This window comes from Neodiprion virginianus, chromosome 2 (assembly GCF_021901495.1).
Source record: "Neodiprion virginianus isolate iyNeoVirg1 chromosome 2, iyNeoVirg1.1, whole genome shotgun sequence".
NCBI classification, from domain to species: Eukaryota; Metazoa; Arthropoda; class Insecta; order Hymenoptera; family Diprionidae; genus Neodiprion; species Neodiprion virginianus.
In genome coordinates, this window is record NC_060878.1 from 4,570,284 (window position 1) to 4,584,915 (window position 14,632).

Below are 14,632 nucleotides of genomic sequence, written 5' to 3' on the forward strand. Positions count from 1 at the left end.
GGGAGAGAGCGATGGAAGTGTGAAAAGGGAGCTTCCGCATTTGTCCGAAGCTGTGAAGTCGGCGGCGATGAGTGGAGCGTATTATATATATATATATTGAAATATATGTATATATATATAATGTAATTTTGAGCGGTGCGAGAAGTTATTGTAGGAGATTAGATATATGTAACGGGGTAAGATATGGGAGCGATGAAATTGTAACTTTTAAAACGCCGACGCGGGGAGCTGCTCGTCGGGTCCTTATTCATGGGGGATAGTTGCCCGCGTATAATCTAGGGCTTAATTGCCGCGGACTGTAACGATTATTACTCACCGCGGCATAAGCCAGGAACCGGGGAAGACAAACTGCATCGGAACGGAACTCCTCGAGCTCCTCGCGTTAAAGGTGTGTGTAACCTCGGTGAAAATGATGCCGAGAGTTCCAATCACCCGCGAGTTCATCCTCGCGAGCATCATAAGGCCCAAGAAACGCTGCATCGGTCCATAAATATCGCGGGACCCCGTAGCGCGCGGTCAATAGCCAAGACAAAAATATGAACCTGCCTCTCTCCTCTCTCTCTCTCTCTCTCTCTCGTCTCTCTTTTCTCTCTTCGACTTCAAGCTAGCCAGCCTCTCCGATATATGCGCGCAAGAATTACGATCGATGATAAAATAAAAGCGCGTGGTAGCTACGAAGGGGGGAGGTTATGGAACAAAAATACGCGGCGATAACGCGTCTTGATATTATTACCTCTCTCTCTCTCTCTTTCTCTCTCTCTTATTCTTTACCCGGCTGTATAAATTTCTGAAACATTTCAATTTGTGGACGATCTTCGTGACTCTCCCTGTTTTTTCTACGTTATACCCAAACGGTCCGATTAACCATCGCGTGGGCAGAAACGATCGTTTTATGGGAATAACCCATGACGATACGGGATTTTTGAAGTACTTTTGAGTGTGATAGTTCACGTGAAATTGGGAAAATACCGCGTGATTATTTTCATGGAATACCTGACTTCCTACATCGGTAACATGGCCAATGAAATTTTAGGCATTTCTAAACTTGGTGGGGGTAAAAAGTGTCGAATTTTCAAAGATGGAAAAATTTGATTCGTAGAATTATTAAAATCTAAAAATAGTCCAAGTAAAGAAAATTGAAAATATAGCGAGGTCAAAGCATAAAACGGCAAAATTTAGAATCTGCAAAGGATTTTCTATCAACGAGACGAATTCCGACGATTCTATATTTTGGCATTCTAATTCGTCTTACGACATTTTGAAATTCTATAAATTAAGCTTTCATTTCTTAAAAGAGTCAATATTGTGACCTTTCCATTTTTTAACCTTTATACATATTAACCAGCACCCTCCAAACTCGTTCCACAGTTTATTAATACCGTCAAAAAAAACAAAAAAAAAACAAAAAAAAAAGAAGAAGATAACCCAATTATAATTATATCGCCGTTTTCGCTGCAGAAGGACATTTCTTAAATTTTGGCACGAATCAACGCTTCTCCCATAAAATTATCCTGCTTATCTCCGTACGCGAGAAGAGAAGAGCCAAAGCGCCGCGGTGTCGACCCTCAAAGGGCCGCTAATTCTCCGGAAATTGTGTACTTCTACGACAGAGTATTTGTAGTCACGAAATCTTACGACCCTGCGGGTGGATTCCACGGATACCGCGAGCATCTCCAGCTCGCTGTTGGCCCGTGTACCTCTTCACCGGACTTCCAGAGCCTCGTATCTCGACCCCCGGACCACGATACACGGTATTTAAATTAGCACTTATACCAAAGTGACGGTATACTAATTTTTAGTCATCTTTCTTTCCTTTTCCACCAGCTGAGCGTGAAATATATCTAGTCAGTTTATCGCTGCTGATGTAAATAAGTAAGATCGAGTTCGGGATGTTTCTGAACCTCTTGTATGATCAGTTTTTAGCATTTTATACCGACGGGTTTGACAATGTTCAACAAATTTAATTTTGAGATTGAAAAAAATGCCGCCATTGTTGGAAACTTCGAACGGTAATCTAAAATTTGCAGAATTCTCTCGGATTCTAGATGAAAATTCCAACTCTTTATCAAACTCCCCACAAAATCCGTCTTTGTAACCCTTACACTGCACGCTGGGGTAAAAATGACCCCACTGCATCTTGAACCTAAATTCTATACGAAAAACCTCCAGAATGGTCATATAATAAAGCATCTTAAAAATAAATATCTCTTATTCATCGCACAGTATCTGCACATTTTTTTTTTTTTTTTTTCTTAACCATCCGCATCTTGAAAGATACTCGGTCAATTTTCAGATAAAAATATTGAAAATTCAGTGGGTTATGATTTTTTGAGTAGAACGATCCATTTTCTGATATTTTATTGTTTTACGAATATTTTTTCATATATTCGAAACCTCACTTCTATAAAGATACCTAATTCGCCTTGAAATACAATATTTAACGAGAATCCCAGAATTTTTTCATACTATTAGAATCGTTGCGTCATACACAGAAGTTGTGTAGCGTAAGGGTTAATCCTCATTGGAATAATGGATATTGGAATTTTAGGTGAAATGAAGTAAATCATATAATTTTTTTCCATTAACGTATCGAACCGAGTAAGGGTCCTCCTCACAACGATGTAGACATTTATTCACACTGTCAATAACAAACAAAAAGAGAATTGAAATAAAGATGCAATCTTGGACCTCCATGGATATGACAAAGGTAATTGTTCGACCATGTCGCCACCCTTGTCATATCCCTACAGGTCCAAGATTGGAACCCTATTTCATTCTTCTTTTTCATTATTCTTATGACAGTGTAAATAAATGCATAAATCGTCGCGAGGAGGACTCTTTACTCGGTTCGAAACGTTAACTGCAAAAAACGTTGCGACGTACTCCATTGACCTACAATTCCAATATCCATTACTCCGCTATATCAGCGAGGTCAAAACCTCGATATTCTTCAAGATGATACTTATACCCGCAGCCGAGTGAGCCGATATAACCAGTACGAATCGATGGGCGAGTGAATCGAGTGCATAGATCATCTCTCGGTGCTGAATATACGCGCGGCACGGAGCTCGTGGATGTCTGGGTACCGGGTGTTCCTTGTCTAGGATACCCACGTCGTGCACGCGGTGCATTATGCATCGTACCGCGAGGCGATGCAACATGCTAATCCAGAGACCGAAGGAGGAGACGACGCGGCGGCGGCGGCGGTAGTCGGGGCAACAAATTGCTGCGGATAGGATTGTCATCTGATTTACTGCCTCGGGTCGGCAAGGCTCAGAGTCTCTCGTAGCGAGTAACCGACTCTTCGGTAATTCCGTTCCTTCTCTCATCCGCAAAATGCTAAATTAGCGGACAAAAGCGCGACGGATACCGCGACGAAGGAGAGAGAGAGAGAAAGAGAGAGAGAGAGAGAGAGAGAATCCGAAAAGAATTTTTATCCTCACGCGTATGAGACGAGGGTAAAAAACTGAAACGAGATTCCTGTAACACCGACGATTTTTAGGGTAATTAAGGCCGGATCGTGGGCAGAGATTGTATGTATTATACGTACATAGGTGAGACCGGAAGCAGCGTTGGAGAACTTTGGACCTCGGTCGAAAGCTGGCCGATCGACGGGTGAAATATACGACTATAAGGATGCTGGGATCCCGTTGCTGCACATCCTGCCTTTCGCGTTCTGTCGTCGTGCCTGCTGGTGGCCAACTCTCTCTCTTTCTCTTTCCCTCTCTCTCTCTCTCTCTTTCTCTCTCTCTCTCTCTCGCGTAAGGAACACAAGCGGATAGTCAGTCGCCTCCTTCGTAGGAACGCGAGGTGCCGGTGCCCGGAGGGCAGGATAATTAATCCTGAAAGACGGTGACTTTTTTTTTTTTTTTACTTCGAGATCCGATCACCTCGTACACCCGCACGTCACTACCATGCAGAGACCACGACTCACTCCTAATCCCAAGACCGTAGTCGGCTATCAATTATACGAAATTCCGCCACCTGCGGTGAAACTTTTGCATATTATATGTATTTTTTTACACTGTTTCTTGTACAGTTTATCGCCAATTTCAAGATGTTTGCTGTGCAAATAAGCGGAGATATTGATCAATGGATTCGCAAACACGTACATAAGTGCTACTCCTTGTGATTATCCTGATCCATGATCCTATCTGTCCTTTTTTAAAAAGAATCCTAGTATCCTGGGTCACAGGATCTCTCAGCTGTTTAACTGACAATACGAACGTTTTGAGTATTTCGTCAGCAAGCTTTTGCTAATTTTTTTACCTCGTCACTTTGTTACTCGCTTTCAGTTTATTCAGCGGCACAAAACAGAAGGTCAAGGATTCGTTCAGGTTACGGGAAAGGATGGGTTCCCACGAGGACGCGCGTGATTCTACATCTACTTATACTTTTCTAACTTCGAATGGCACACGTATCGTGTACACCTAACATGCGATAGACGCAAGAAGGAGGAGGAGGAGAAGCGTTTGGGCTGCGACAGCGTTAATCGATGGGCAAGGTGAAGCTTCGGCCCGAGCACACCATCGCATCGCCATCATCGACACACAACTCCGTAGCCATAGCGAGGCCTATTATCGCGGCGTATGCAAATCACGGTGATATTAACCGATTCCACCGGCTGCTAGATTTCGCTTGCCACATCCGATACGTTACGACGATACCGACGTGTGTGTAATACACAGAAATACGTACATGTACTCGGTTCAACGACCTTTACCTCCGCCCGTCCGAAAGATACAGCCAAAGAATATTATTCGAATGCTTTGCTTCGATTTCAAGCCTTTCGTCGAAGATGATTGAAAAAAGAAAGATTCCTTCTCACTTTCAAATACCTTTCGTAATTTTCTTTTCGTTGTTCTACTCCCAAGGAGGAGATAAAATTCCGTTTCATATTTAATTTCTGCATATTATCATTGAAAATTTCACTATTTCCCATCACAATTATCTAGAGAATTTAACAAAGGCACGTCCTGTTACCCAATTCCCTCGAAGTATGTTTTCTAGTTAACTCCTCGATAAAAACTTCCGGCTCGTACTTACGGCAGTTGACGAAAATTCTAAGAAATCGCGAAAGTTTTAGCCAGCCTTTCGGATTTCGCAAAATGGAACAACCCGCTGTACTGTTACGCGGATCGCATACGTAACATTGCGGATAGCGAACCGCGAAACGGGACATCGCGCAGCTGATCTCCAGCTTTTACGAGTACACATTGTGAGATAAGCCATGGTATAAGGTACCGGACAGCGCGCAGATACGCCGAGTTAGGATATAGAGGAAGCGTCTGTGTCATACCGGTGCAGAAGGCACGTAGAGTTATCTCAAAACTTGTCCGATTAAATAGAACCACGATACGAGACGCGGTGTATATTTACCGTTCCCACAATGGCGGGAAATCGTTTTCATATAACAATAATGCGTGTATTATACGTCAAGCTTGTGTTTGGGCTGAACGAGTGCTACGAATTTATCACATTATTTCTCCTTACAAACGTTATACAATAACTGTACATCCTAATAGCCGTACATTTTTACGGCTGATTAAACTTCTCGTCGTTGCGTCGGGCGATTCGTTTCTAAGCGCAATATTTTACCGGACGCTAATTAAATGCGCCTGAATGAAAAGAACAGAAAGAGAGAGAGAGAAAGAGAGAGAGAGAGAGAGAGAGTGAGTGAGGGAAAAGGAGAAGAAAAATCGTAGAAATCAATCGGTATCGCGTTACCGAGTAACGTGTCACGCTCCGCGGAACCCAAGGAGAGGAGAGAAGATGAGACGAGAGAAGAGAAGAGAAGATCGGTGCAGCGCAGCGCGGTCAGGTTCACGCGCGGATTAAGAGAAGGTGGAACAGCGATAAGACGGCTCTCCAAGGTCGAGAGACGGTTACATACCCACGCGACGCTCGAGGATCGGGTGGATATGACGGGCCTCTGGGCCAGTGACTCGCCCCGCGGGCCCAGAGCCAAGAGCCGCGAGTGGGGGGGGGGGACTCGGGAGCCCGGGAGCAATAATTCCCACGCCCGCGAGGATCACCCACCTCCTCGTCCTCCCCTCCCCCTGCCCCTCCCCCTCCCCCTCTCCCCCCCACGTCGGGCCCCGAGGCGCGGAAGATGCTGCGTGTCTTCTTTGGCAGCCGCGATAAATTAGCCCGAAGAGTTTCGGCGTTTAATGCCGCCAAACTTCCGCGTGTCCGACGCTTGTGTTCGCAGGGGTTTTGGGCCCTATGACGAATTCGTAAATGGACGGCGGTTGGCTCTTTCCGTCACGAAATTCTCCGATTCCGTCAACGAATGATGTTGTTGTTGTTGTTGTTGTTGTTGTTGTTACTCGTGAAGATGTGCAGGAACGCTCTCGGCCAACCCAACCGGGGACCCCTCAGGCCCGGATTCGGGGCCCCAGGGGTCGTCGAGCGGCAGGTGCTTTCCCCACTCCCACAACCTCCGCGTATGGCAGTCGAGGAGAGCCGGGGAGAAGAGAAGAGACTCGTTTGATTACTACCGCTCACGATTTCGAATACAGATAATTATCATTACATAACCACTTTGCTGTGGGTGCCATGGGGGCCTCACCGCCTGGCTTCAGCTTCCTTTCTTATCCCTTCTCCTTTTTTTATTTTTCTTTTTCGTTTTCTCCTCTTTTCTACGGTTTATCGTCATAGTTCCTCGTTTTGTTGCTCTTCTTGATGTGATGTTGATGCTGTCGAAGCTACGGCGGGAAATCCATTCCACGATTCTTTGGGGATTTCTTCAACGCTCAGAGGCATGGACAAGTTTCGATATATCCACCGGTCAGTGTCTGATGCTTGTTCACCGGTTCCATCCAAATTCATAACCATCGACGGTATATAATTTACGGTCACTATGTTAAATTGCCCGGTGTAAACAGTGTTTAACCTTACACGACTGTTGAATTCAATTCGCTGAAAAAACTTGATGTGTTTAGAAACGAAGTTTGGTACGCACGTCTATAGGAGGTTTATACCATTCACACGCAACTTGTTGATTAAATAAATTTTCTTTTCTTTTGAAATACGTAAAGAATCGTCGTTTGGTCAAGAAGCCACGAATGATTGTAAAATGGAGCACCGTACATTATTTCTGGCTTACCCAAGTTAGCCGCAGCAGCGTTTCGAGCAGTCTTAATGCAACGATTGTGCGATGCTCGAGATATTTGCAAAAACGATGGGTTAGCAAAGTCCTGTGTATTCGACGCCGGTAGCATTGAGCTAGAGCTCGAGGCAAGAGTTTAGCCTGTATCTTTCTCGGCAACATTTATGAGTCAATTTATGCTCCAGCACCTCGGGGCTAAGCTGCGTCAAAAATCGTTAAGGTGATAATATTCCATTGGCATATAGTATATACGGTAGGTAATAATACTTTATTGCCTTGAATTTACTCGATAAAATCCCTGACTCACCGAGCGAGCCGTTGCTCTCCATTCCGGCATGGCTTATACACGTATATTGTACATTATATATCGCAGAGGTGCAATTAGGCCCGTTTTAAATGACGCACAAAACTTGGCCGAAGCTCGCACGTCGCGCGGCTTTTCGAGCGTTTACAATAAATTATCTCATCGCCGACTGAAACGCGTAATATATAACAGAACAACCAAAGAGCAAGCTGGAGTTTCATTATCCTATCATTATAATACTCGAGTATTCAATATTGATTTCTTTATTCATTTTTATTTTAGAACACCGTGTTTCCCGGCTATAAATATCCCCCGGCGATACACAGCAATCATTCCGAATTCAACCGAAACGGTAACGAATTTATCACACACTTGTATCTTTCTTTCTCCGCACGATCGCACGATTCGCGTTTCGCTCTCTTCTGACCCTTGACACGATCGCAGAATAGCGGTTAATAAGCTGTACGCAGGTTAAGCATTAACCCATCAAGTCAGCTCTTCTATTCTAAACTCCAAATTACCGTTCTTGACCTCTGAAATTACACGCGGTCATCCACACCGAACCTGAAAATCTTCTCATAAACGAATCCTGAAACGTTCTTTTGCGTCCGATGAACGGTTGAAACAAATCAGCGAATTGATCGTGGTGAAAAAATAATTATTAAGGCTTTGCAAAAACGTGAAAACGTCAATCGAATCGGCTTGTATTCATTCTTTCATTCATTCTTCCTTTTCGCTCACAGATCGAGCAGCATTGCAAGCTTCCGTTGAACCCAGACTTTACTCGAAGAATATACTTGTCGGTTTCAGAGCTACCGGAAGTGGGTGGTGAACGCCCGAGTCTGCCGGTCGATTCTCACCTAATTCTGCAGAGGCGGTTTATTTTTGATTCGTAGGCAAGTCGAAACGATATTCGAGGGACAAAGGTTGACACGGATACAATTTCGCCCGTCGAATAAGGAGGGGCCAAAGGTGAAACTGGAAAGTAAAGCGGGGCTAATGAGCTTTATCGATGGTCCGCGGGAGCCGCGGGAGGAAGAGCGATACACGGGTGCGGTTCTATCCTGAACTCCGTGGTCACGCAGCGGAGGAGAGAGATACAGAGAGACGGAGATACTCGGACTGGCGGCAGATGCTGGGAACAAGGTCGTAAATTTATCAGTCGGCCATCATCCCTCTTAAACGGCGGATAATACGGTACGAGACCCGCGATGTACGAGCGAACGCGCATGAAGGTCTGGAAACGCGCGAGTTGATAGGTGCAGGTACCCTGCATCGCGAAGTAAGAAGAACCAGACGGGGAATATAAGAATAAACGGATGAACGGACGAACAAGAGGAGGAATAAGGCAGCACGCGTCCTCTGTAGAACCGCTGGACAGTATCCGCGAATTATACCTCGTGGAATACATCTGCCGCAGTTTCCCGCATAACCGAGAATCCATGCAGCCCGTGCACACACCGTGAATGTGTCCAACCTTATACGCCATGACACGACGGTACTTATAACCCACCGCAACTGCCTTTCTTCATATACCTGCAGTAACCAACGTTATGCCCATTCGACGCCCTAGCTCCGTAGTCTATACTTATGCACTGACAACGACCATAAACTTTCATCTGGTACCGCGGAGAGAGATTCGCACCGACCATACTCGCAGCTTCTTTCGGGAGATTTTCACCTCAGGAATCGGAAACCGTCATTGTTCGGACAACGATGTGCTACTCACGCGACTTGTCTTTTCAGATGCAAGAATAAAGGATGGTCTGAAAACATGTTGTACCTTGTACATTGAAAGGATGATGGAAATGGAAGGATGGGTGGTGGCACGTTTGGTTTTCTTCATCCGCAGTTTGGCGTTCAAAGGTAAGGGAACTAGTTAAATTCAGGAATCGGAAACCGTCATGGTCCAGAGTACGAGGTGCTACTCATGCCATTTGTCCTTTCCAATTTAAGGATGAAGGATGGTCTGAGAATGTTTTGTACGTTGTACAGTGAAACGATGATGAAAACGGAAGGATGGGTGGTGGTACATTCGGTCTTCTTCATCCGCACTTCGGTGTTCGAAGATAAGGGAACTAGTTCAATTCACCTTCTCGCAGCATTACTGGAACTGGTTTTCGAACAATTCGAAACATGAGGGACTCCCGGTTGCAGCACGAAGCAGAAACGAGTTGGAAAAGTTTTTTGGAAGGATGTCGGGTGATCCATTCGAGGGTTTCGAGGATGGGGTGAAGAGGGGGCGGCGTCTTTGCGGCACTTTTAAAACTCGGATCTCCGGTATACACGGGTATAATACAGGTTATTTTTTGAGGGTCGATCTCCAGTGTGTAAGAATCGTTAGAAACTTGGAAGGCAATTATAGGTTTGTACGCCCACCGTTTCATTCAACCGAAGCAAACGGTTGTATGAATGAAACGATATAATAGCCTGAGAACGAAAACCTGACTACTTAACTTACCGTTCTCTGTTCCACATGCCGACCAACTGGCCATCCGCCCGCTCTACACCTTCGACCGAAACATTTTCTTCTTTCTTTTCATTATTTATTGCTCGATAAGCGTTCCCTTTATGTCGAATGAATACGCGTCTTACGTCAGGGGGTGTATTTACACACCATTAATGACACGCCTCGCGAGGCATCGCCTCTCGGCGTATAATAAACGCTTGTATACATACTATATGTATACGTGTACGTGTATAAATATGATTGAAGAACATTATAATATTCATATAAGGCGAAGAGTGAACGCGAAATATTTGTCAAGAATTTCGCAATCTGCGATATGTCCCGAATGTGTGTACCGTGAATTTTCTCCGACGACAAAATTTCGCCACGTACCTGCACCTTGGCAACCTCGATGCGACGTTTCTACGGTCCTTTTTCTCATTGTTGCACTTCTACCCGTCACATCGTCCTCTAGTAGTTGTCTCATTACGAAACACTGACGACTGGGTCCGAGGTCAACCTCGACGAGGAAGAAGTCAGATGAATAGACAAACGACTTTGGAGCTAATTCATGACATTAGAGTCGATAGAGCTGTTTTAGCATACGAGACAATGGCCAGGCGACTCGAGCCCATTGATGGCCTCACTAATCACGGACCACGGTTGAAAATTTATCACAAGATCCTAATGACGTGTCATTGATGGCTTTGTCGAGAGCCACGTACAGTCTGCACCACCTTGTTCTACAACCATTTGTCACTTCATTTACAAATCCATACCCCACGCGATTCACGCTGATGAAAAATGGTCTCTTGGATAATTAAACAGCGAAATTCGAAGCTCCACGGGGGTTTATAGATTCGTTTTAATTACACGAGGATTGTTACGATGGTGCAGAACTTTTGGTAATCGCGATGTCCTAATTCATTCCGTAGGTGATCGTAATCTCTCCACGTTGAAATAACAATGCTGTTCAGGGTGAATGCAGGATCAATAGGACCTGTAACCAATCGGAGAATGTTAAAGTTGGCTCCTTGCACAAAATGGCCGATATCTGCAGCGGTCTTCCATCACGCTCGGTGAAAGCAAATCATACACGTATTCTTGCAAACTCTTGCGTTACAACGAACGAAGTCGGTGCGACAGTTCACTTCAACTCGATGTGACAATTGGTGGGAAATCATTTTCTCAATATCTTCAATACCCTCAATTTTCACTAAATGAGGATCACTTCTCTCATCAAACCGTCCAATTTTCGCATTCGGAATACTTTAGCCACTGTCAATCATCTCGGCGAGTGAAAGATCGACGCGTCGAGGTGCGTGACGCTGTTTAGCGTAATTCTCATGCCACAATGTAACACCTTCGATAATACCGCACCAGCTGTTCGAAGTGTATGCAAGGCTTCGGATATCCACATGCCCCGAATTTCTTCTGCATCGCCAACCGTGTGGTGGTGGTGGTGATGGTGGTGGTGGTGGTGGTGGTGGTGGTGGTGGTGGTGGTGGTAGTGGTGGTGGCAATTTACAACATATCGCGAAACAAGCCAGCCAATTTCATCTGACAATACAGCCAGATCCGCGTTTCGCGTATCACCCGAGGCGCGCGGCATCGAGCTCCGAGACCAACCTGCACCACACACGCCGCTCGTTATAAAACCAGGCTAAGAGCTCGAATAAAATATCCCGTTGTTCACGTCCAGGCAGTTTAGCGTGCTACCTCGAGTTCCGGTCTTCTGCACATATTCTTCTTTTTTTTTATTGATCGTTCCATTTTGCCCTTCTCCTCGTCGTTGCTAATTTTCAGGGGCTCATCAAAATTTGCAGGGAATGGAACGAAACTCAAACAGCGATTCTGTTTTCATTTGAAAAAAGCTGCGAATGGATCGGTTGAAAATCAATTCAGGGATGGTCATGATCGGTGTAATAACGTCTCGGACAGTTGGAGTCGCAACTGGAATATGTTGAAATAAGAGCAGCCGGATAATCTTGAAAGCTGTAGTATGGTGGGGTTGATTTCGTACCTGAGGTGGCCCATAAGACTTGCCAAGTAATCCGGTTGCAAGTACGGTAGCAAAAGCCGTGCACTGCGACTACAACCGTCGAGCAATAATATAAATGTTGATTAATTAACAGTTTGATACATTGGCCTCTGCACGGATAGCCGCCTATAATATGCCTCATATCGGTACGTAGGGGCGTGTTGTGTGTAACGTACTTTATAAGTTACAGTTTAATGAAACCTACGCGCATGTTATACGCCGCGCAGTTCGTACAGGTATGTAACCGATTTAATGAAGGAAATGTCTCTGCTTCTACGCCCCGGCAATGCGTCACAATATACAGTAATAGTATACTACGTGTAAGCATTCTACACCGATTCGCTAACTGCGATCGAATTACGCATTCGAAAGAAGTTCAAATTTATACTTCTTCTTAGCAGAGCTGGTTTCGGGAATGTAAAAATTGGAATACTCTGCAAGCTTTCACAATATTTCCTGAAAACTTTATGAAGTGTATCACATACATGGAACACATGGTCACTTATATTCTAGAAAAGGAATTTTTCATCGAGGAAAAAAGTTGAAATCGATCGAAAATCGATACCTTTGGAGGAGTCAAAATAATTTGACGGGACTGGCAAGGGAGATATAAAATGATGAGTTATAACGTAACACTTTGCACGGATCTTAACGGGGACTTTTGCGGCATGCTATAGGAGTGTATCTTTTCGATTGGAATAAGGTGCAGGTGGTATTATTTATGCGTATAATAAGCGAGCGGTATTAATAAATATTGTTAATTTATCGCGTAGCTCGTCAGCGGTTAAGATCAGCGTCCGTTTAATTGATGATCCCGACACGTAATCCGAGCTAGGAATTAAGAAATTTCCCAGCATGCCGCTGAAGAAGGAGGAACTGGTTTCCTCCCGAGCCGTGGAAGGTACGCGTAGTTTATAAGCAGTTCGAAGGAAATCGAACGAGCTGCTTTATACGCCAACGTGCGGAGACCGGACCGCCCTGATGTTAATTTGAAAAATCCAGCCTCTCCCTCGTACGGTTTTCGGATGCTGTAACGCCGCGTCTTCCCCACCTCCAATTGGGGCCCGAACACCTGTTCAGGAATGATAATGAACGGTGGATTTTTGGTGCACTCTGGCTGCGGAACTCGCAACTGATTTCCGTTCGATTATACGAACTTCTCTGGAAATTAATCGAGCTTCGAGGATTTCGAAAGCTCGCCGAGCGAGTGTAATGTTTCAATTCCAGTCGAAGAGGAGCGGAGAAAGGGTGTCAGTTTGAATAGAAAAATGGTAGGACTGTTAATCCGTACGGACTGCAGTCGAGTGTTTCACGTTAAACCGTGAAGCCGAGAATCGTCGGCTCGGATTGAGTCGCTCGAAAAATACGGGGTGGGGCCCCATAACACCGATTTTCTCCACACCCCGCGCATTCCCTGCCCATTTATTAGGCTAGGAGCGGAATCCAAACGCCCGAGTCCAATTCCGTATGAAAAGCGCTGTCGTGTCATTCAGGTTTTAATTTGAAAATCTTAATTAGAAGCGGGACGCAAGGGAAGGGGGCCTCCTTGAAAACGATCCCGACATAAAATTGACGTGACATCCGAGGTAGTTACCTGTAATTACAAAAGCCGTAACAAAACGACCTGCAACCGTGCAGCGCCGGCAACGAAGGTGGCGGCGTCGGCTGCACGAGGAGTTGAGTATAAATTGAATATTCATAACTACAAATATAATTAGCGTTCCTCCGACGACGTGAGTCTTGACAACGAGCCTGCAATGCCCTGCAGCTTCCACGTTTCCTCGGGGAGTTTGGATTAGGACGAGCCCAGCGGGGGTGCGGCTTGTTAACACAGTCGACGCGATGCTTAAAATCCACCAACGAGAGACCCTCACAATCGGGTGATCTCTCCTCAACTTGCAGGGTCGGCTTAATCTCGGTTCTATGGATAAACTTTCTTCAAAATTTACGCTTTTCGATTTTTCGTAGTATTTTTTCCTCCAATTACAAAGTTCAATCCAGTTATGATGTATATTCGCATTTTATATCCGCGAAAAAAGAAGTTTATTCCCGACTCAACCGCAATGTCAACTTTTTTCACCTGAAAAGCGGAACGAAAGTAGCACATTATTCCCTCTTGACGCATTTTGCGGGGGATATGGGGCCACGTTTACCGCAAATCCAAATTAACGGGAAATATGAGATTATATCGACCCACTTGCGGGAATAATCTTCGACTTTGTTCCCTTGTTATTGAGTAATTTTAACTAACGCCGCTGCAGCAACTTTTTGAGCTTTACAAACCGATTCGAGTCACGTGCGTGATCTGGATGCGGACGATGAAAATTTAATAGACCGATCTTATCAGTATCAGATCGTTCGTTCCATTTAAAGTCTTAGACTGCGGAACTGAAAAGGAAAATAACGACTCTGACTGTAAGAAATCTGTGGCAATTAATCGTGGGGAGATCGATGAAGAATTCTGTGACCAAAACCTGCGCGAGACCTATAGGGTATCTAGACTATCTAGGAATACATATAAAGAACTGCGCAGGTGACAGTGGCAGGAGAATACAGACAGATTTCCTCGCAACTTGACATTATAGATTCGACTGAATTAAACATACGCAGAGATAATTCCGTGGTGGGAATACGCGACTCTGTCGGTAAAAACTAGTCCCATTTTCTACTCGAACAGCCGATCTGACGCCCGACTATGGCGATTGACCGTCGTCGACAGTCCTGCCC